This window comes from Gobius niger, assembly GCF_951799975.1.
Source record: "Gobius niger genome assembly, chromosome: 20".
NCBI lineage: Eukaryota > Metazoa > Chordata > Actinopteri > Gobiiformes > Gobiidae > Gobius > Gobius niger.
In genome coordinates this window covers 13,970,880-13,993,385 of record NC_136871.1, presented here as the reverse complement: position 1 = coordinate 13,993,385, position 22,506 = coordinate 13,970,880, and the positions used below count along the sequence as shown (strand labels likewise).

The following is a 22,506-nucleotide window of genomic DNA, read 5'->3' as shown; positions in this document are numbered from 1 at the left end:
GGGGTGCACCAATCCGATTCTGGTATTGGATATTAGAGCCGACACTGACGAAAAAAATATATATATACGAGCGCTCGCGATGTAGTCACAGATGTTTGGCCGTGGTAGGCATTTTACGTTTTAATATTTGATAAAAATTTGATTAAAATCCTATGATCGGCAAAAAACAATGTCCATAAACAGGGCATTGCTTCTCTTGCGCTGTAACAGATCTATCATTTTATAAAACCGAGTTAGAGGCCTGGACGAAAATTGCAGAAGTAAATTATAACAGTGATCGCTCGTGTCGGGTATCGGCTACAACATAGAAATACCTAAAGTAGCCAAATAAAATAATATCGACCACTGGTGAAGCCAAGTGTTATTATATGTATTTTAGTTTAAGAAATAACTAATGTAACATATTTGTAATGATCAGATCACTTTATGTGAGTTGTTTATATTAATGTAACCTAAAGCCTGTCATATACCCACGGATATTTAGTATAGAAACGTCCAGTGATTGTGGGTTCTCCAATGCTGGCGAACCCACAATCTCAAAATACAAGGTTTTTAGGCCTTATGCATTTAGATTGAGCGCATCAGATCGGCCCAAAACACCTTCCAAAAGTTGCGGCTTTTGAGAAAGCGGAGTCAGTCCATTTATCCTCTTTGCAGTTTTCTGAACAAATGTGTTTACTGCAGCTTAGCAGAATAGTCTTCTTATCATTTAAGTATAAATGCAGATAAATGTCAGCAGGCACCATTGCCGTGCGTGCTGGCACATAGTTTTGCTAATCAAAATCTTGATTACAAAACACTTCGGAAGATAAAGTTCAGCAAAATACTGTATAAACCAGACTTGTGGGTTTCCCATGTCTTGCTGACAGGCTAAACCAGTCCTTTGTCTGGTTGCATGTGTGAGACAGTCCCCTTCACCCAGCCCCCTCCATCTCTCCAGACATGCTCTGATGGAGAGATAAGTTGAAGGTCATCCAGAGAGAACAGAGGCTCTGCTGTGGAATGTGCTGAACAACACCATGTTGTTCGATAAAGCCATGCAAAGCCAACCGTCATCTGGGCCGGAGTCGTCACTCATAATGATATGAGCCGAGAGGAATGATGACTTGATTGGGGGGAGCATGTGCAGGCAGATATGCACAGTCAGCAGCTTGCAAATACCCCAATTTTCTCTGATACTACTTAATAATGCAAGTCATCTTTATGAACAATGTGAGTTTAGATGGGCTGTGACAACTACAGTGAAGCTAATACATTGTAGATCCACAATGACTTGGTACATAAACCATTATATTGCAGTAAACTACATGTGTTTACTAAATGTTTAATTTGACTATTCTTTATCTTAAGGAGTTGTTTTGGACAAGTGGACCAGAACTGTAGTAATAATTGAAGTACTAATAGCAGTATAATAGAACCTCCACTAGTCTTGACAATTGGGATGAGCGTGTCTGATGCTGACTCAGAAATGTAACTTTTCTTAAATTGGCACTGTTTGTAAGAAAATGTAGATAAAGAAGATTAATGGACAATACTAGTTTTTGAGAAAAAGGTGCCGATAGCACACAAAACAACACAAAATCTGACTGCATGCTGATAAAATACGAGCTTTGACATTGTTTCAAAACAACCATTAGTCTTTGGCTCATTATTCACAACTTTAAAGAGATTCTACTGACAGATCAAAGATAATGACACCGTCCTGACTGAGATTCGCACAGGCTAGTGTTCTTTTAGCTTTACTCACAAGCATTAATAATGCTCCTGCTGCATGCAAGCCTCCAGCTGCTCAAATCAAACACTGGGTGATTCAGCAAGTACACTGGAGAGCATGAATGCAGCTGCTGTAAAGGCTGTTTAATCAATGTAATATTTTTCCATGCTTAGTGGTTTAGACCAGGGGAACCCTGTTTGAAGTTTGTCTTTCATGGCATTACCTGCTTTAGTTCTAATTAACTCAAAACCACTCGAGATAGGAAGTCAAGTAATCACCAGAAATTTACCTCGAATGCCTGTATTTAGTTGCACCATTAAATCTTCTGGTAGCACAAGAACTCAACTTAAACCAGTAGTCTCCAACCTACGAGCTTGAACTTCACTCCCACTAGGGTCACTATAAAAGACACTTACCTGTTGAAAATGTAAGTTCTTGGTATGAACAGCTGAGCTAACATGAGTCTGTGCATCTACTGTCTTCTGTGATATACTTTATGCAACTGGTATGTTGCTGAAAGATTTGGCATGTATATTACTTTTTCCAGCAGGCAGTAAGCTGCCAAGAATAATAAAAATGTACGATTTAAGAGTGCGGCCAAGTGCACACATTTAAGGAAAGTGTCCTAAACATGGCCCTTAATATGCTGTACTGTATATGAAATCGAGGAAAGATATAAAACGGACTGCCTATGGTTGTAGACCTTACATGGTTTCACTGTATTTAACATAGTGAATTACAAAATGACAAGAATAGAAGCGTCTTTGTATGGTGGCATTTACATTCTACTGCAGCCTTCATTACGGCTGGTGGCCTTACCTTTCTTTACTTTGGTCTTTCTGCTGGCAGCCCTTCAGCACGCTCACAAAGGGCCACACATTCAGCTCAGAGGAGAAAACAGAAGAAGAAGTGAGCAGCGGGTCAGAAAGTGGACCAGACTGGATGTGCTTAGAGAAGCAGAACTGGAGGGATGTGGCCCTCGGAGCAGCGCTCGGCAGCCAGCAGACAGCCACGAGCCTGCAGCGGTGAATTAAGCAGGAAGACTGTTTTAATTCCACCCCGTCTCTCTTTTCAACAAAATAATTCAGTGGCGTTTCTGCTCTTAAAATGTAAGACTCGGTTTTTGTCAAGCTCTCTCTGGTGTGATCAAACTGCAGCAGCCACTCCTTTGTCACTTTTTACAGTATACAAAGCGCCTTTCAATCCCTCAGCACCAGCTTTCTACAGTCTTGACAAGGCAGCGATGTCACATGTGATGATTAGCATAGAACTGAACCTGCTCACTTCCTTCAGCTACGAAACCAAACAATTGGAAAGGAGCCCAAACCGTGCTGCTTTCTTCAACAACAAGACGCTGGATATTTCACTGTAGGCGTCACCCTGCATCAGTGGGTTGTTAGAATTTGAATGAACAAACGTTACTCTGACGGTTACAGTAGCTCTGGTACAGAATAACTTAACATGCAAACAGGATTAACACCAAAGCACCTGACGGCATGAGTCATAATTCCATGACAAACAATGAGTGCCCTTCCTTCATGAAGCAACCAATGGCAATGTAGTGGAGGTTGAATCAGGAACTTTTTAGAAACTTTTGTGTAAAAGCATTTATTGGTTGCGGTATATTTAAAATCTTGTTTGTGTTCATAAAGTCTCTGGCAGTTAAAGGTGCACTATGTAACTTTTTATGTGAGAACAAAAAACTTGACAAACATTGATATGTATTTTTTATCTTATAGTGACCCAGTGGCGTTATGGGTGCAGCATGGCACCTTTGCTTTCCCTCACAGTGGCCTCTATGATGTTCCAGAATCAATTGTTTTGGGGTTTCTGGACAGTTTCTGGACAGTTTCTGGTTTGAACCCCACACAACATTTGATCCTGAAGCGTCATAAAAGCCACTCTGAAGGAAAGCAAAGGTGCCATGCTGCACCCATAACGCCACTGGGTCACTAGAAGATAAAAAATACATATCAATGTTTTTTTTTCCCCACATAAAAAGTTGCATAGTGCACCTTTAAGTAAACATAAATACAATGAATTCAAATTGATAATTCAGATGGTCCATATCGAAGAAAAAAACGAAATATTTGGCTATATATTGGGCATTTCCTGCTTCTAGTGAAAGTCAACACACACTTACACACAAAAAAAATATCAAAAATAGCTTGTGTAATGGAGTGCAGCGTAGGGTTAATTCACAGCATGTGCTTTGGGGTAAACACCTTAGCTCCATTTCCAACATTCACATTTATATTCATTCACTTATAATCCATCATAGGAGAAAGTGCACAAGAGCAGTTCCAGGAAAAACACTCTGACTAGAAACACGTTCCTGCTGCATATCCCTTTCCGCTTTAGACGCCATTAGTGTAATCTTCCCCTGGCTTCACCTGGCTCTCCTGTCACCTCTGTTTTTCCTCTGCGTGCGTCTCCCGAGGAAACGCTTACACAGCCTTTCACAGCTGAGCGGCTTGTTTGTCCAGCTCTTATAGAGAGAGAGAGAGAGAGAGAGAGGAAAGTATAGCCCAACCCCCCCCATCACCAAAACAAGAGCTACCCAGCTGGAACACACTGTTGAACCGCTCTTCCACAAAACACATGATTCACTTTAGTCAATTAGCAGCTTGTTCTGCAAAGAGCTAAAGGAGCCTCAGAATCACGTTTTTGTGTTGGGTTGGCTGTTCATCCCAAGTGTGGGCAGTGGATTGTAAAAAGCCATGTGTTTTCAAGGACTGCACGGTTTGTAACAGGCTTTTGTTTCCCATTATTGGTCCATCTGCTTCTTAACACGTGTCTATTTTAAGAGCATGCACTGTTTAAGAGCACTTGTGCTGACTTTTAGAAGAAGAGTGAAAGAAATCTACAGTGACTATTATCTAAACAATACCATAGAATTGCGTACTGATGCCCAGTCATAGTAACCCAGTCTATGTCTTGGCCCAACGATCCTGAGAAGTTGAAGTCATAAATAAAATGGTAGTGTCGATGTCGGAGAAAAAAAAAATGTTTCTCCTAAATCCAGTCTTTATATTAAGCCTTATTTGGACACAAGTGAAGCATCAAAAACCGCCACATTTTTTCCTGTGCGAGTCATACTTGATTAATCAGAAGTCTAGAAGGGAAGCGAAAATAAATATGCGCTCAAGATGAGTAGAGAACCATCTGAGAAAACATCCAAAGAGACAGTGAAAATCCAGAGTTTCAGGCGTTCGCAGTCTGCAGAAGCTGCCGTTTTAAGCACAGAGCTACAGTCATGGCAGAAAAAAAAAAAAAACCTGGGAAAGTTATAATAACCGTGCACCTCTTTCACTTGCACTGCGAGGGAGTGGAGTCGACAGTCTGGCCACCTAGAGTTTCAGCATCATGTAATTCAATACATGGGCCACAAAATACAGTCATGCGGGTGGTGAGGACAAAAAAAAATTACAGTGTCGTTTTCGCCACCAGACAAATATATGTAGCAGTGTTTTTTTTCAGTTTGCCATAACAATCACTAGATCGTCGTCTTAACTAAAAGTGCCTGTTAATAACCAACCAGGCGTGTGTTTTACATTACCACACTTGATCTGGAATCTGTTAGTCCTCCATGTGCTGTCATGGTTTCTCTCTTTGCTAAGACTTCCGTCTGTTGCCTTGGTTTCTCTCTTAGTTTTCAAATTTCAGCTTTTTTGCTTGGCAGTCCATTTATATAAACACGTTTTTTCTCCTTTCATCCTGCTGCTTCCTCATTCAAAAAACAATAATCTGCCCCATTCTCCATCTTCAATTACCACCACACTGTTATCTATTACCATCACCAGTGTCTAAACCTCGTCGAGGCATCCTACAAAACGAGTACATCTAGCATAGTGGATAATCTATAAAAATGCTGTAAATTAATTGTTCCTCGATAGTTTGTCTGTGGTTCAGTAATATAGAAATACATTTTAATTGTAGTATTGCTCAGGCATCAGGTACTGTGCGTCTTGCTGAGTGTATGAGCAGCTCAAGCCAACTGGGCTTTTCCATTACACTACACTAACCTCAAATGATTGACATGATCTCTAAAAAAAAAAAGAGTGAAGATTTATTTTTTCAGCTCGGGGAAGACTATTCTTAGAGTTGTTATGGTTATGTGAAAGGATTGTTCCAGTTTAAGCAGTAGAAATAAAGAAAAGTCAGGTTCACTTGCCAAGAAACACTTCCTGACCTCAAACTCAAAGCTGCATATGAACCTGTAGCTGAAGAATTGACTTTTGAAACATTTAACAAACGACGTCAAGAAAGTAGCGAAATTAACAAAGGACGTTTTTTTTTTCTAAGAGTGGCTAATTGGCTTCCAAGTTGATGGTTTTATTATGCCAATATTTCGACGACGGACATTGTCAGTAGAGCATCTGGTTAGAGCCAACAAAAACAAAAAAGGTATTGTGTAAGAATCCAATTAAAACGTAATTTGCAGTAAATGGGCTGATCGTAATAGATGCACTTTAAAACCAGTCTGAAATGTTTTCACAGAAATGTTGTGAAAAGCAGTAGAAAAAGAAGAAAAGGGGGAACAAGTAACGGCAAAATGGAAACCAGTAAGGGACGGTGGCACAGTTCGGCGATTAAAAAGATCTTTGTCAATTTGTTATCCTGCAGAAAAAAAAGCCAAGGACAGTCTCTGAATCTCGAGTGAACAACAAAGGGAGGAGTTTGGCTTCGGCTTGCCATTTCATGTCAGCAGGAGAGGAATGTATGCAGGCCACTGAAGAGACACGAGTCTCGGTCTTTGCTGTACACGGTTTTCCAGTGGACAGCCAGTACCCCAGTTTTCCACATCCTTCTGAGTCGAGACAAAGGTCAAAGATGAAAGCCACGTTTGATCACAAGTCAGCCTTAATGTACACGCATAAACACTGACTAGATATGCAGTCCCATGTAACTAGCTCAGCAGCCGAGAAAAGCTCAAGTTGGCTAATTCCCCCTTGACAACGTCCCACTGGCTTTGAACATGTTTGAAAGTGTTGACATTGGCCCACTTGACGAATCACTGGAGTGGTCTTCAAAGAACATCTCGTCTCATAATGAACTGTTTGCCCACTTGAATTGATGTGTATCTTGAACGCCGGTGTGAGACGAATTGAAGAGAAGATAGTGATCGATGAGAAAGGCATTTGTCCAGACACATTTTTGAAGGACACTACAGAAAGGCAGCTTATGTGGGGATTGACGTGTTTGTCTAAGAACTCGCTAGGTGACTCTTTCAGGGAAGATTGTGTAAACAAGCGCGTGCAAAGTTGGCTTTGCGACTGTTATTGTTTGAAGCTTTGGATGATGACATGTGGACACAAAACTGCCCCCACAGCGTGATTCAGTCGCTAGAAATTGCCAATATTCAAGACATCCATTGACACACCAAAACTATACAAAAAAAAGAAGACAAAAGTTAACAGAAAAGCAGTAACACCACAAATGTATTGGATCTGGCATGTAGCCAGACATGGGAGTGAAAATGGTGGCTCTCATGTTTGTCTGTCTGGGAGATGGTCTCTTTGGCACGCATCCTGTATTATTTGTGAACAGACTTACATACAGCTCTCAGATCAAACAAACTCAGAAACTCAAAACCTCCAAAATCAGATAATGTCCTCGTCTTGATGTGCCAAAAGACAGCTGGGAGAGGTCTAACATTTCCTGGCTTGCCTTCAAGGAATTTGACTTGTAGAGCGCGACATAGGCCCATCACCTTCAAGACCTGGTTTATTTCTCAATGTTAACCACTAGCCATTCGGTTGGAAATACATCCTCTTTTGAGTGTTACTCGGCAGACACAACACCGCATGTAGTATTTTTTTTTTAGGCTAATGAAAACAGGAATCAAATTTTAAAAAGTGAAAATAAAGTGTGTTTTGTGTAATTGGGTGTATAGCCAAGGAATAGCAGACAGCATACCTCTGCAGGGAGACAGCAGCTGTTGGCCTGATATAGCGTGGCCTGAAACAAGCCGCAGTCTTCAAACCTTCCTTGTCCTTTCACAGGCTCCCTTTTACCAATGAAAGACTATAGGCAGTCAGTATTATTGCTTTTGGAACGGTTTAAGTTTGACCTTGGAGTGTGGACAGACTGAAGAAAAATCTAATATAATATGAAAATACTGTACAGGCAAGATCAGGAGAAATGTCAATCCCCCCCCATACGTGGACCAATTCGGTTTTATCTACATCAGCAATCCTTCAGGTGGCTAAATTCCTAAGCCCTCGAACATTCCAAATTTCTGTCCGTTGTTTTTTCAACCCGTTATCTGCGCAAGTGCGTGTCAAAGGAAGATGAGAATGATGATCCTGTGATTTGAGGACAACATTTCCGTGGTCTACCTACAAATTTAGTCTAGGACAAAACAATAGTGACCATGAAGTTAGAAAATAACATGAATGGAAAGATTAAAGCGATGATGTACAGTTATTGCTTGAGAGAAAAGGACTGCACCGAGCCTTGTCCCCGTTATAACTATGGCCCTTAGGCAGGGAAAAAGGAGCGAATATAACCTGAAAGATTTGCCTGCAGCTAGAACCAGGACACTCATCAAGACACCTCCACTGCTCCTGCACGACACCCTTCTCAGTTGCTCAGCTTCATTTTTTCTCTCCCTCAGCCTTCTCATTCATGGACCTCCTCATAATTACCATGACCAGTGTCTAGGCTCAGAGCATTGACTATCTACAACTTCTGTGTCGTGAACAGCCGACAACTGCCATTCACTCAAGCCCTTTATGGTCACTATGTCCCAGCTACATTGTCTTTAAATAATGCTTGATTAAAACCAACAAACAGTGGTCCTTCCAACAGTGGTCAGTGAGCTTCAAGACTGGTTGCCGCAGCTGGTCAGGTCTAGGTTCAGCAACATGACGTGCCCAAAGAATGAGATCAGCTTGAATGACTGGAACATCCTGAATGACCAGGTTATTCCATTATTGGATTAACCTCTTAACCCCCACCTGAACCGAGCACTTTTTCTCCAGTTTGACCCAAACCAAATCCAAAAACTTCTTGAAAAAAAGCGTCAAAATAGGTTCTTGAATCCTGTAATTTTGTAATCATTTAAACAGCTCTGATAAATGTGTGTTTTATGAAGCATAATGCGTGGGTTATTTCAGGTTCGAAAATGTATAGGGACTCTTTTAAAGTGAGCCGCAGTCCTCCACACAGGAAAGCCTGCCTGCTGTACCTCGCAATAATTTTCCATCTTACCTCTCGGCACGAACCCCGCCACCTCCCTCCTTCCACTTTCATTTATTTTAAGAGTATAGCATTGCAGCCGAGTGGAGTGTGGAGAGCACACTGACAAAGGGCTGCATTTCCTTCTAGTTGGGCTTTAAATGTTTATTGGCTTTAAGTTTTTACAAAAGTCAATTGTCCAGCTCAGACTGACGTGGCCATTTGATCCCGGCCTGCTTTAGACACTTACGTTTTTAAGACTACTGTTTTCACAAGATGGCAAGAAGGGGAAAATATTCTCTTTCATGTCGAGTTGAACTTTTACTCAGGGGGATATCCTTTACCACCTGTACATATCAATCACAGTCCTTGGCCGAGCTCACTGCATGCATAAGGGAGGGAAACATGCTTGAAACTCAGTCCAAGAAGCAGACAAAATGGCAGTGTGTCCAGTGATTAAAAAGCTACATATTCTTGCTGAGGTTTTTATCAAAGCATGTCTATGTTGGCGAGGCCTAAATGAATCTTTATTGACACCTTAGCGTTGAACTTGGCAGAGCGTTCCAGTTCTCGGCCGGTGGTCTAGTGCCGCCTCTTACACTGCTTGTTTTTTTTCTTTTTTTTTCATTTGCCTCAGCGTTGTATGTCATAATCTGCAGGATCTTGTGGACACAACCTGCTTAACCCCATGTCCTATGTGTGGGTCTTTGGGAGTTACGGTGGTCCTTTTCGGGCACATGTTCCTAATAGAGCGCACATTTTTCAGAAACCTTACCAAATCTGTGTTTCAATTGGCTAAAAGCTGGGCCAAGCACAATGAAATGGACACCTCACTCAGGTGTTTTGGGCATAACCCACTGGGAGGAGGGTGGAGGAAGGGTCTCTGCTTTAACTGCTACCTATGCGACCCAGCCAAGGATGAGCAGAAGATGGATTGATGGATAAATGGATGGACAATTAATGGTCAGTTTAGTGATTTTCTGACAAAGAAATCCAATAAAGTGTTGACAAGCTCGCAAGACCTGACAAAAACATCCCAGTTGTCTAAATCAATGTTATTTGTCTCAGAATTCTACTCATCTTGGTTCGATATATGGCTCCTGTTACCGAGCCAAGAGTAGGAAGTGTGCACTCAAAGGGAAAGAAGCAGTATCCTCCTGAGGGAAAAGGGAGTAGACTGATAAAGAGCACTTTTCTTCCCACTAAAGAATAACTCATTCTGCAAAAACGGAGGGAGAAGTAAGACGTGAGTAAGGGGGCGTCTGCACAACATCGCTCTGTCTCTTCTCTCCCGTTCCCGAAAAGTCAGCTCAATGAACCATTTGGGTCGAATCTCCGGGCCGTTTGTCCAAAAAAAAAAAAAGAGGGGAAGTCTTCAATGAGAAAATAGGTAGGACTTGAAAAGGAGCATTTCTCTCTGGGGAACGGAGCCAGAACAAAGCGGGGGAAACAGAAACCAAAGCAACGAACAGTGTTTCTATGTGCACACATTTACATAAAAAGGCCGAGCGGCAACCATGAGATCCACTAGTGAATGAGAGTAGACACTGAGTCACAAAGGCCAGCCACTTGAGGAAAACATTTTGATAGGAAACTTCCACTTTGGGGCTCCCACAGCCAGTCCAGCTGTAGATGAGGGTGTAAATACTCCCGGCAGCTGACCCCGTTTGCCTAATGTCCAACATGGTCAAAGCAGGTGCACTTATCCTGTTTAAGCCCCGGGACTACTGTACGTGATGTAGCGCTAAAGCCCTCATGTGGTGGTTCTTTGAAGAAAAGTGTGTTGATTGTACTCCAATTAGCTCAGATATTATCGCACATCTGTGAAGCACAAGGGGGACGCTTCGTTACGGTGATCTCAGCCCTGTCTGCTTTTGCATCTGTTAAGGCCATACGCTCAACAAAGGAAATCTGTTTGAAGAGGGATATATCGTGACAGAGATTTTGGCAAACCTTGGGCTTCAGTTCAAGGGCAAAGACGATCATTGAAATCTCAGTTGACTTTCTGTATTTTATGTGAAATTGTTTTACTCTTGATACTTTGTAGGTTTTGGAACTCACTGGGAACATTCAGAAAACACAATAACAATGTGCCCTACAAAGTATTGTTGTATATTCTCAAACTATGCAGTATTTAAAGGAAAAGGCCACCTTTTTTAACATACTGAGATATGTTTTTACCCGAGCTTAGACGAGTTGATGCGTACCTGTCTGGTCTTTGTGTGTGCCCTCAGTCACGCAAAAAGACCAGATGCTGCTAGCATTTGGCCTCTCCCAGTATATTCCCATAGCTCCAAATGGGGTGATGTTAGAAGCGACCAAGCTCTTCCATGAGCACACACAAAGATCAGACAGGCACGAATCAACTCGTCAAAGCTTTGGTAAGAACATAATCTCAGCATGGAAAAACGGTGGCCTGTTCCTTTAACTACAGTATGTAACTTGTTTACCTTAATAAATCCTTTGTGTTATCCCTCTGGGGGGTAATACAAGTGTTAATGGGATGATTGGGGGTATTTCATCTCCCCCTGATGTCTCTGGCCAGAAACTCACACTTGCAACTTTCCTGTCTCCGGGTCGGAGGCGCAATACACACTAATAGAGTCCTGAAGAAGAAGCTAAACCGGCTAACTGCAGGCTAGCGCTACTTTAGCAGTGTTTACAACCAAGTTAGAGTGAAAAAAGTTATCTCTTTTGTGTAATTGAGCTGTGGCCCAATGTACATTATCCTTCCCTTTGTCTTTTCTGTCAGCGTAGTATTTACTCTCACGGACAATTAATGAGTAAAAAAAAAACGCAACATGCTGCGACACCTGCAGTGGCGCGTATGACCTCTAGGAGCATGAGTTACTTAGTCCTGCTTCAATGTTTCACTCCTGTCAACTAAACCTGAACTTTAAATACTAAGATAAAAAAGACATCACAAGTTGCAAACAGCTGAGGAGATTTTTCAGTAACACACTGTGGCTAGTGTTTCAGAGCATGTCCGTGTGGCATCCCGTCTGTACCGTCTATGTATAGTGTGGCTTCGTAAAAGCATTTAGATGGTTAGTTTGTAATTCAATAGTAGAAACCTCTCCACTTATTCAACCCAGGCCTTTGATGAGAGTTGTGAGGAAAACAGTTCAGTGTCTGTTTGATTCAGTTGAGCTCCTGTTGGGGCATATGGTTCGTCGATACAAAAGGTTTAATGTTGTCAATGTCCAAAACCAGTTCCCACTTTTGTCACTGATACCGAATGAAAACAACTGCAAACCTGACACAGAGCTCTCTGTAAACTTTCAGAGCAGATACAAGAGGCAAGAAAGCATCAGGACAGAACTCCAAAAGTGCCCAACGTTGGGACTTATGTCTGTCCATCTCTCACTAACAAAACAGCTGCCCAGTCTTTTTTTCTCACTGCAGTGCTACATTTCATTGGTAACCAGAAGAAAAAACTTCTGACTAATTTAGAAATTGGAAAATTGTCAAATAAGAAGCATTAAAAAGTAAAGACATGAACTATAATTCGACACAGCAGCCATGTTGTGCCACGTCAAAGCAGAAAATGATGTCAATATATACAAAGAGAGATTGTACAGTATATGATCAAGTGCGTTCTGAATTGTGGTGACAGACCCTGGCATTATGATGAATGAGGGGGATCTATAGCCTATAATCTTCTGTAAGAGTCATGTCGAATTGCACACTGGAACACAAATTAATTTCACTGTCAACGGTGAGGTCTAAACTAAAAAAAAAAGGCCTCACTGAAACAACAGTGAACGGCGTCAAGACTCACAAGAATTCTGTTACACTGGATCAAAAACTGTGCAAACGGAGAAATAAGACTACATTGTCTTGTGGTTTATTTCTTGTGGTTTGACAAAGTGCTCCTGAATGATTTGCCCGCATAAAAGCCATTTAATTTTACAGTTGCCACAGTAACGCTACCCCTCAGCATGGAGTACTCCAGCAGTCCTGACGAGCCAGAACATTTACAATGCACCACATCTCACAGTGATTGCAGAGTCCGAGTATCATTTTGTGGAGGATGTCGACATTTCTTTAATCCTCTCTCCCGAAAATGCCACTCGATTCAGACTAGAACCAATTTATTGCGGCATAAATCCCAATCTCATCTTAAAAAAAACGTTCACCAACACTATCACAAAAGATATTTATGACATTTCTTGCCACCACTTACTCCTTTTCTGCGTCAATCTGCAGTCTGCGTGGGACCCTGAGAGCGAGTGGGCAGTGATTAACATGGTTCAGTCAGGAGGCATTCAGAGAAAGCGGGGAGTAAACGGCAGGCCATTACAGCCCAACGAGTCCCTGTTAATCAGCCTATTAGGGTTTAATTGAGGGTAGTTCATTAGGAGCCAGTGGGGCCGTCAGCACTCGGGGGTCACAAGCCGAAATGAGGAGCAGCTGGCAGAGCAACCTGACACCATTGTTACACACCCATTTATGCACAGCTAGTGATGGACTGATGGGAAAATTAGCCAATTAAACCGGTCTGCTTCTGCCCCCTTAAACATTTTTTTTTTCACTATGTTTAGGTTGTGTTCATTGCATTCTGGAATGCTATAGATGATATAGAATTGCTAATAATGTCAGATAGAGGGCAGGGACCTGTGTGTATGGGAGATGCGCTGTTTGAGAAAGAAATAACCAAGCAGACAAAAACGTGAGTTAAACCTGATCTTTTTAAGGAGTGCATCTTACATTTCATGCAAGAAGGTCTTAATGAGATACAAGGTGTCTTCAGAAGTTCTGGACGAAGATATTGTGCCTTAAATTACTTCAGCAAACAGGTGAGAGCTGTTAATAGAGGGGAGGGACTTAGCCAAGCGAAACTTCTCCCCATGGACTTTATCTGGACTGCGGGCTGAACTGATCTTTAGTGCTTAAGTGGAGGCAAAACGTTCGACACTTCAACAACAGAGTACAGAAGACGACTCAAGAACCTTCACTGAAGATGAACTGAGGGCCTACTGTTATGGCATTTTAGTATTTAGTTAGTTAAATTAGTAACCACACTGGCGTCCCTGTCTTGGGTCCCCTGCTGGGCCTTTGACTAAACCAGGTAGAGAGACCGGCCTTTCCTGGACCCCAGACGAGGCCCTCGCACCTTTAGACAAAGGTCCCAAATGGCCCATCTCCCCAACAGCAAAAGATCTCCTTCTGCCTCCAAACGCCACCATGATTTCATTACCATGCAAAGTGCCTTTTGGTGGCTGCATTAACATCTCCAACTGTATTACCATTTCTCTGTGTTTCTGGGCTTCCCTTTGTTGTGTATGACCCCTGTCCATGCTGCTCTGTCTGTGGCACTCACCTATAAAGGTAGTGCCAGGGCTGAGCAGAGTAGAGCTTACCATGATCTCCGCGGTCTGGGTAACCCTCTCCGCGATGCATTGTGTAATAAACTTCACATGTTGACTAGACAAACTTCTCTTAAGCTTTATTAAGTAAGAAAATCCACAACACTACGCAGACACAAATCCTGCTGCTACATACAGTGTTCTTACAAGCACTACGTTTAAAACATGGCTGTGATTGGCTAAAATGGGCTGCACCTGATCCAATCAGCTGCAAATATCCATGAAACAGGAGTCTTTCCAGATCGGCTAAGGAGTAACCAGGGTATACACGCTTTACAAGTCGATCCCTGGCATTCATTTCCCTATCACTTGATTCACAAAGACCGACACTGGCACCTGAACAGTGCCTTTTTAGACGAAAAAGAAACAAGACGATGGAAAGAACATTAATCATATAAACAACTTTTTCTCTAAAAACAAAGGTTACTTGTCTTAGCTTCTTAAAGACAGCCTTGTATTGGACTGCACATTTGGCCTAAAGTTCTGCCTCTGCCTCAGCTGGACCACGACGGGGTAGAGGAATGTGGCTCATTGGGGCTGGGATCATCCTGTCCGGGCCACACAGCAACAACAACAACGGCATTTTGCAACTATTTACCATTGGACCAGATTGAAAATTAAAACTCAGACTTAAGCATGTTATCCTGGGCAAATACAACCATGTTATCTGCCTCTGGCGGGAAAGGAACAGGAAGATTGCGCCAGGGCTAAAATCTAATAAAGTCTCTGACAAAGGCCTGCTTATTGCACATGTGATCCCACTCAGGAAAATAACGCCAGAGTCTGTTCCTCATTGCCCCACGGGTCAAAAATAACGCCGAAGGAACGCTCGCCACATGTCCTGCTGAGATAGCCCTGTGCAGAGCTGCGGCTTATCGCAGCACTGACTGAGGTCAAGTCCATGGCACACATTGGTTCCTCAATGGCAGATGACATTCAAAATGCACTTTAAAACGTTCTCTTGGGAAATCTGCTGCCACATCTCGTTAACATCAGGTTCAGTTTCAGACCTCTTTTAATTATTTATGTTCTATTGTGCAGGGGTCCGTTGCAAAAGTCATACATTTCATTTTCTACTGGGAAAAATATCTTAACTGAATATTATACTAGGTAGAAGTTAAGTTCAAAGTCGTCAACTAGACTGGGTTGTGTGAGTTGAGGTTGTTTCAGCTCTCAGCCAAAGCTTCTCCTGCTCTCAGTCTCATTAGAGTGAGCGTTGGGTTGACCTCTTAACCCCCACCTGAACCGAGAACATTTCCTCCAGTTTGGCTTTACCCAAATCGAAAAGCTTCTTGAAAAAAAAAAAACGCCAAAACCGCAACAAAAATTAGACGAAAACCTGAACAGAAAAACGAGGGGGGGAAAAAGTTGGAAATGCAACCCCCAAAAAAGCCACGAAGGAGCAATAGAAAAAGTGACAAAAAAGTGACAAAAAAGTGACAAAAATATGATGAAAAGGAGACAAAAATGTGACGAGAAAGCGACAAAAGAGCAACGAAAAAGCGTCGAAAAAGCGACGAAAAAGTGACGAAAATAAGACAAAAAAGTGACAAAAACGGGACAAAAGAGGCAAAAATGTGACGAAAACAAGACAAAAAAGTGACAAAAACAGGACAAAAGAGGCAAAAATGTGACTAAAGAGGCAAAACAGTGACGTGAAAGTGACAAAAGAGCCACAAAAAAGTGACGAAAAAGTGACAAAAATGTGATGAAAGAGGCAAAAATGTGTCTGAAAGAGACTAAAATGTGACTTAAAAAAGACTAAAATGTGACTAAAATAGACAAAAATGTGACGAAAAAGAGACAAAAATGTGACGAGAAAGAGGCAAGAGCGACGAAAAAGTGACGACAAAGTGACGAAAAAGGGACAAAAAAGTGAGAAAAATGGGACGAAAGAGGCGAAAATGTGACTAAAAAGAGGCACAAATTTTACAAAAAAGAGGCAAAAATTTGACAAGAAAGTGACAAAAGAGCAACGAAAAAATTACGAAAAAGTGACAGAAAAGAGACAAAAAGTGACAAAAATGTGACGAAAAAGAGCAACAAAAAAGCAACAAAGGAGTGACAGAAAAGTGACAACATTTTATTTTATTTTTTTTCAAAAAAGTGATGACAACGTGGCAACAATGCGAGGAAAAAGATCGTTTTTAGACCATTGTGTAGGTTGTATAATGCACTTGGTTATGGCGGGGGTTAAGAGGTACACCCTGCCTTAATGCATAAACACTATACATGACCTGCAATGTACATATCATATACTACTAATAATCTGAGCATTTTCAGTACCAGACATAAGGCAGGAACAAGTAAAGTAGAATGAGCCCATTGCATGTTACGAAAGAGTAAACAGAAGGGGTAAGGGCTCCTCTCATTCAGCTGGATTTGAGCTGCATGATTGATTCGTCTAGAAGTCCTTCGCCTGGCGACCGATATTCAAGCAACAGTGGGGATGTTGGAGGTGTTGGCTCACAGTGGGCAAGCTCGCAACTCACACACCAAGTGACAAGAAGGCGGGAGCAGACGCGCAGTACGCAGAGGGAGACTGCTAATGGGGAAATATGAGTTATTTTTAGCCATTTCAAGACATGAACGACGAAGCCAAAAAGGGTGTGTCTCATAATAAATGCCTACAGCATGTAGTAAGTATTTAATTTTATAGCCGCATGCCATAAGTTAGCTGTACGTGGAGCTCGCTAAGCCTATTTAGGCATTTCACACCTGCTTAACCCGCTACCATATCCATGCACTCCTCGCATAGATAATCATTGAAGCTCGACCGCATGGCACTGCTTTAACACATGGCCAGTCGAGAATTCTTTGCTTCTGTTTTCTGAGTCTCATTTTCTCACCTAAGACAAGAGCCTGGCCTCTATATTAGCATGGCATCTCCAGTCAGTTTTTGCAGAACGGGTTGTTGTTGTTGTTGTTCACCTTCTGCAACGTTAAGAGTGTTTGCTGACAGTTTACAAGACGACATTTACAACTGCATCCCGAGAGGCACCATTCTCCCGCTATACAAGCCCACACAGAGAAATCTCCTCTACCTCAGGAGCTCAGACGCTCTTATTCCACAATTGGCAACATTTTCTAGGCCATATTATGCGAACAAAGAGGCTTTAATTTTTGCTGGAAAACCCGACCCTGCACAGTTTAAACAATACAGTAGCTGCATTTAATCGTCTGAAATTTGCAACATACAAAAAAGATGGAAGAAGACAGAGAATATTGTGACTATTCTGTAAACATAGGAGGGAGGTGATTGACAATGAATGAAGCTGTGGTCACTTGGTAGGCTACACAAATGTATTTATCAAGGAATGGTTTGCAAGATAAGGTGATAAACCATTCATCTATGCTGGGATACACATTGGTTTCTTGCCCGGCTGACAAACATTATGACTTGTCAACAACCTAATCTCAGCAACAGTCCAATCTAATCCTTGCAGATCCGGGGTGCTGGGAGATTTTCTGCTTCCGGAGCAGCGCGCAAAACCAAACTCAAGTCGAGGGTTTTTATGAGGAAAAAAAGTCTGACTGAACAAGGAGGCATTCATACACCGATTCATGGCAGGCTTGTAGCTCGGTTAGAAAAGGGCCATCTGTGATTGCACTCCCCTGCTAAGACCTGGTTATAGAGAAACAAGCCGTGGATCAACATGGGCATGACACATCCATGCAGGCTTACTCGAACTGACACCTCGGCTACAGGAAGATAGGCTTGATTTCCAGGCAATACAGTCGTCCCTTTACTACACAGCTGATGTCAGGGCAGGACTGATACTGTATATACCATGCAATATGCAATGGAAAAACCAAAGCAGTCGTAGAGTAGACTCCATATTCACTACGTCAGGGGCAGGCAAGTTAGCTTTGGTTGTACATCACATGACTTAAGTGGGTGTTTTGCTGAAAAAAATATAGGAATTGACAAAATGTTTCACATTTGTGAGCACTTTAACCTCTTGCCCCCACCATAACTCAGCACATTTTCTCCTCTTTGGCTTTACCCAAATCTAAAAGCTTCTAGACTTGCGTTTGCAGCCTATAGGCCAGGCCAGCCTCATTTGAAAGCTCAGAACTGGTTGTTTTTTTAGTCGCGTTGCAGCATTTTTTCTTGTGTTTTCATATTCTTTTTGTGTGTCTTCATATTTATTTGTTGTGTTTTTATATTTTTTTTGCCATGTTTTTTGTTGCTTTTTCATCTTTTTCTTTTCGTTGCTTTTAGTCTTGCTTTTGCCACGTTTTATTGTCACACTGTTTTACGCGTTTTCGTTGCTATATTGACACTTTTTTCAAACTTTTAGATTTGGGTAAAGCCAAACTGGAGAAAATGCACTCGGTTCAGGTGGGGGTTAAGAGGTTAACGGGCCTTTGATCTCTGATTTGTGTAAAGCTATTTCTCAAAACTAGAGCTTCTGCGCTAGAGGGCCGGATTTGGCCCCCGGGCCTGAGGTTGCCTACCCCTGCACTACGTGATATCATGGGCGAGTCCCAGGAGGAAAATGAATAATCATTTTCTTTACAGTTATAGCCTAGGTTAGCTCATCCGTTTCTGCAAGATCTGACACTGCTCAATTACACTCAAAAACAGTCCTGACAGTAATTAAGTGTAACTTAATTAGCCTGCCTAATCAAATACTAAGTGCTGCTTCATAGGCCTCTTAAGAACTCCTCTGGATAGACTATTATCTCAACCTCCCCATGGTTTCCTTAAAAAGCATTCTAAATAATATCTTCAAAAATCCTTTTCTCAGCTGTCTGAATGCCATCACTTTTCCCACACACTTAATAAAAGACACTACAGGAAACTGCCTCCAGGAGCTAGAAGGATTGGATTCCATTTTACCCCAGTTTAGCCAAGTTCACTATAGACACACTGCCCAGAGGTTAAAGATGTAAAAATGTCGTCATGACACTGCATTTCAAATTATAGCCTCCAAACACATGACATGGGACTTTTTGTTTTACCAAAAAAAAAACTAGTGCAGGAAATCTGAACTAACATTACTATCATGTTTCCCCACAACTGAGGCATAAACATGTCCATTTGAATGGATCCCATGATTTATTTGGTGTATTGTTTTGTTTTCCTGCCAGAAAATAAAAGAGTCCTTTGCAACCCCCTTAGGGTCAATGTGTACTTTTTTTCCAGACAGGTAAGACGAGTGGCTTCAAAAACAAGGCAAACATAAGCACCGCACTGTCCTCAGGCAAATTCTGCCCTGTGGTGGCCATTAAAAGTGTAAATAGCTTTCGAAACACTAAGGCACAGCGTCTCAAGTAGCCACATTAACATGAGCCACACTCATTGAGACGCATGCATCGGTACCTGTGAAAAACAGATATGGGCAGCCTTTAAAAAGAAGCATGACAGATGAGCTAATCTCTCTCCACATCAGCGAGTGGCCCACTTGGACTCCTCATCAAGTCTTGAGCAGCCCAGTGAATTACTAGGTTAACCTGTCCATTGTCATTGGGATCTAGTGACAAATCTCAAGTTGCTTTGTGCTGCAAGGAATGGAGGCGCATGTGACTTAAGAACTAAAGATTAACATGTTGTGTTGAGAATCATGAAATCATGATATTACAATACACCTTGGGGGATCAATGAAATGCTTGTTTTGACCACTGACTGGAGAAAGACTAAATACAATCACTCAAATTGTCTAAAATTAATGCTTGATAAGAATATTTTTTATTACAAAATGCATTTGTTTGAGGCCCCTTTATCAGACCTTGTACTGAAAGCTGGATTGTTGCGAGAACACAATTTTCATTCTCACAATGTAGAACTCAACTCAACCTAGCTACTGTCAGGTTAACCTTTTTCAACTCAGGGGGCAACAGAAGGCAGTCTGTCTCTGACATAAGTATGGCGGGCATTAGAGGAAAATCGTTGAAAATAGCTCCTTATTGGATGTGCTTTTGAAAAGCATTCAAGTATGAGGTTTTTGCTTGTTTGTCATTCTCAAGCAGTGTTATTATTGATAGCCCTTTTAGTTTTAGTCTTAGTCTTTTAGACAAAAATACATATCGTTTTAATCAAGATTTAGTCAATTTCATTATAAAAAGCAATTAATTTTGATATGTTTCAAAGGTTGACAGGCTGCACTAACCCTTTAGTAATAAATAATAACAAACTCTTGGATTCATATAGTTTTTGACAAACAGATTACACCACAATGGGCATTGGCAGAAGTGTCACTGTGAACATGACTTTTCCCAAAAGCGCCGCTCTACTCATCCTCTGATCATCACTTCTAAATTTTTTATGAAATACGCCATCTGCACATCCATTCATCAACATGCTTTCTGCATTCATACGCTACGGCAGGGGTCCTCAAACTACGGCCCGCGGGCCGACTACGGCCCGCCACGTCCCTTTGACCGGCCCCCCACCCCCTCTGCACCCCACCATGTAAACCGGCCCGATGAGGCAATTCCCAAAATTGGTCAATTTTTTTTTTTTTAATAATTTGTTTTTATTGCTTTTGACAAATAACATGCTTGTATTTTTGTTTGTTTGCTTGTTATTGTTTAATTAAAAATATATTTCGTTATAAAATTAGTTATGCTGGGTTTACACATAGGCACGATGCGTTACGAATGGCATTTTTTCGTCATTTTTCCGCCGGCTTTTCCTCCTCCTGCGGTCGTTCCTCCTGATGTTTGGGAGCCAGTCCCTGCTGCCCCTATTGCCCCCCCGCTGGAGAACCCCACTGTTATATATTTTTCACGATTTTCCCCGCGTTTGTGGGGAAAAAGGGACAGTAAGAAGTGCGCCTTTCCCGCGGTCCCTGAATGCATCTCGCACGCTGCCTCCACTGACCAAAACAACAGCGCGTGGTTACAGCAGCTACACCATGGAGAAGTTAAGGCTTATTTACAACCTTAGACACGTAAAACAAGCGGCGGTGGGCGCAGGTGAAGACAGGCCTGTGTTTGTGGATTATAAAGTTTTGCCAGCTGGAGCTGAGACTGACCAGACGAGTGAGAATCATGGATAAAGAGGTTTAAGAGCAGAAAGTTCTACGACTGATCCTCAGAAGATCGAGTGCACAGTGAGTGTAGTGTTTTTATGCTTATTCTGTGGAGCAAAGTCAGCCCAAACGAAGAAACGAATATTAACCAGAAATAAACGCAGAACAACTAACTCCAACTAAACACAACACAAACTAGCAACGCTAAGTGAACGAAATTTAACCGGCAAATGAACTAATAATACACCAGAACAAGCGTATGAACGAAAAAACTAACAAAAGTCACAAAAGGCTAGCCTCCAACTACACACCTAACCACACTGTGCTGTTGCTGGGCTTGTAATCAGACACGTGCATGTGTTCACTTCAGGCGGAGCCACTGCTGCGCGATTCTGTCGGGAAATAAAAACCTCTGCACTGTTGCTGCTCAACATTAAGATATGAATGAAAATAGTTTCCTCATTCTGTTTGTGCTTGATAGTGGAATATTTTGCCTACATTTCTCTGACACTTGAGGCAAGTCTTACCTCTTTCCTCTCTCCCTCTCCCGGATTTTATTTCAATAGCCTACGTGTGGGTTTGAGTGTAGTACCTGTCTGTCCAGCGATCATGTCATTTATTTTTATTTATTTTTGCCTTCATTTTGCCCGCACCGTGTTTTCATAAGTTTATTGAAGCATAATAATACCTCTGATCCGAATGCCTGGGCTCGGGGAAGGCATTTCAAACCATAGGCTGCTTGACATAAAGATTTCATCTTTTCCGTTTCACTTGTCTCTCTTTGATGTACTAGCCTAGGGGTTGTTATGTTGGTCCAAAATCAGATGATCAATACATTTTTCGGAAATGTGCGTTTTCCCTCCTCCCTCCGCACACCGCGATCACGCCGCTCTGAACAGCTGACGCGCGTTGATTCCCACCGCTCTTCCCTTCGCCTTCTCGGTCCTGATCCAACGCCCATTGCTGCACTTTGTATGAAAAGCGCTTTATTAGTAAAGATGAAAGAAAGAAATAATACTGTTGTTCCATTTTTGTTGCAATCCGGGACACTACAGATCATTCACGTACACACAACATTGATTCAAAAGAGTTACTTCAGGATATGTTTCATTGTAGTTTTTGTGACATGATAGTGAGGTATTGTAGCTGCCAACAGAAACGGGCCAGGCTGGGGGTGCACCAAAGGGAACTCTGGTCACATTATGCAATGATGTTTTATTTAAAAATAAAAATAAATGGAATACCTGTGGTATTTCAACTT

General features: G+C 41.9%; 1 protein-coding gene across 2 annotated transcripts in view; it reads right to left on the bottom strand.

Annotated features, from left to right (window-relative positions):
- Positions 1-22,506, bottom strand: part of pdzrn3b (PDZ domain containing RING finger 3b) — a 102,365-nt gene that overhangs the window by 67,408 nt on the left and 12,451 nt on the right. The gene's annotated exons all lie outside the window — the stretch shown is intronic.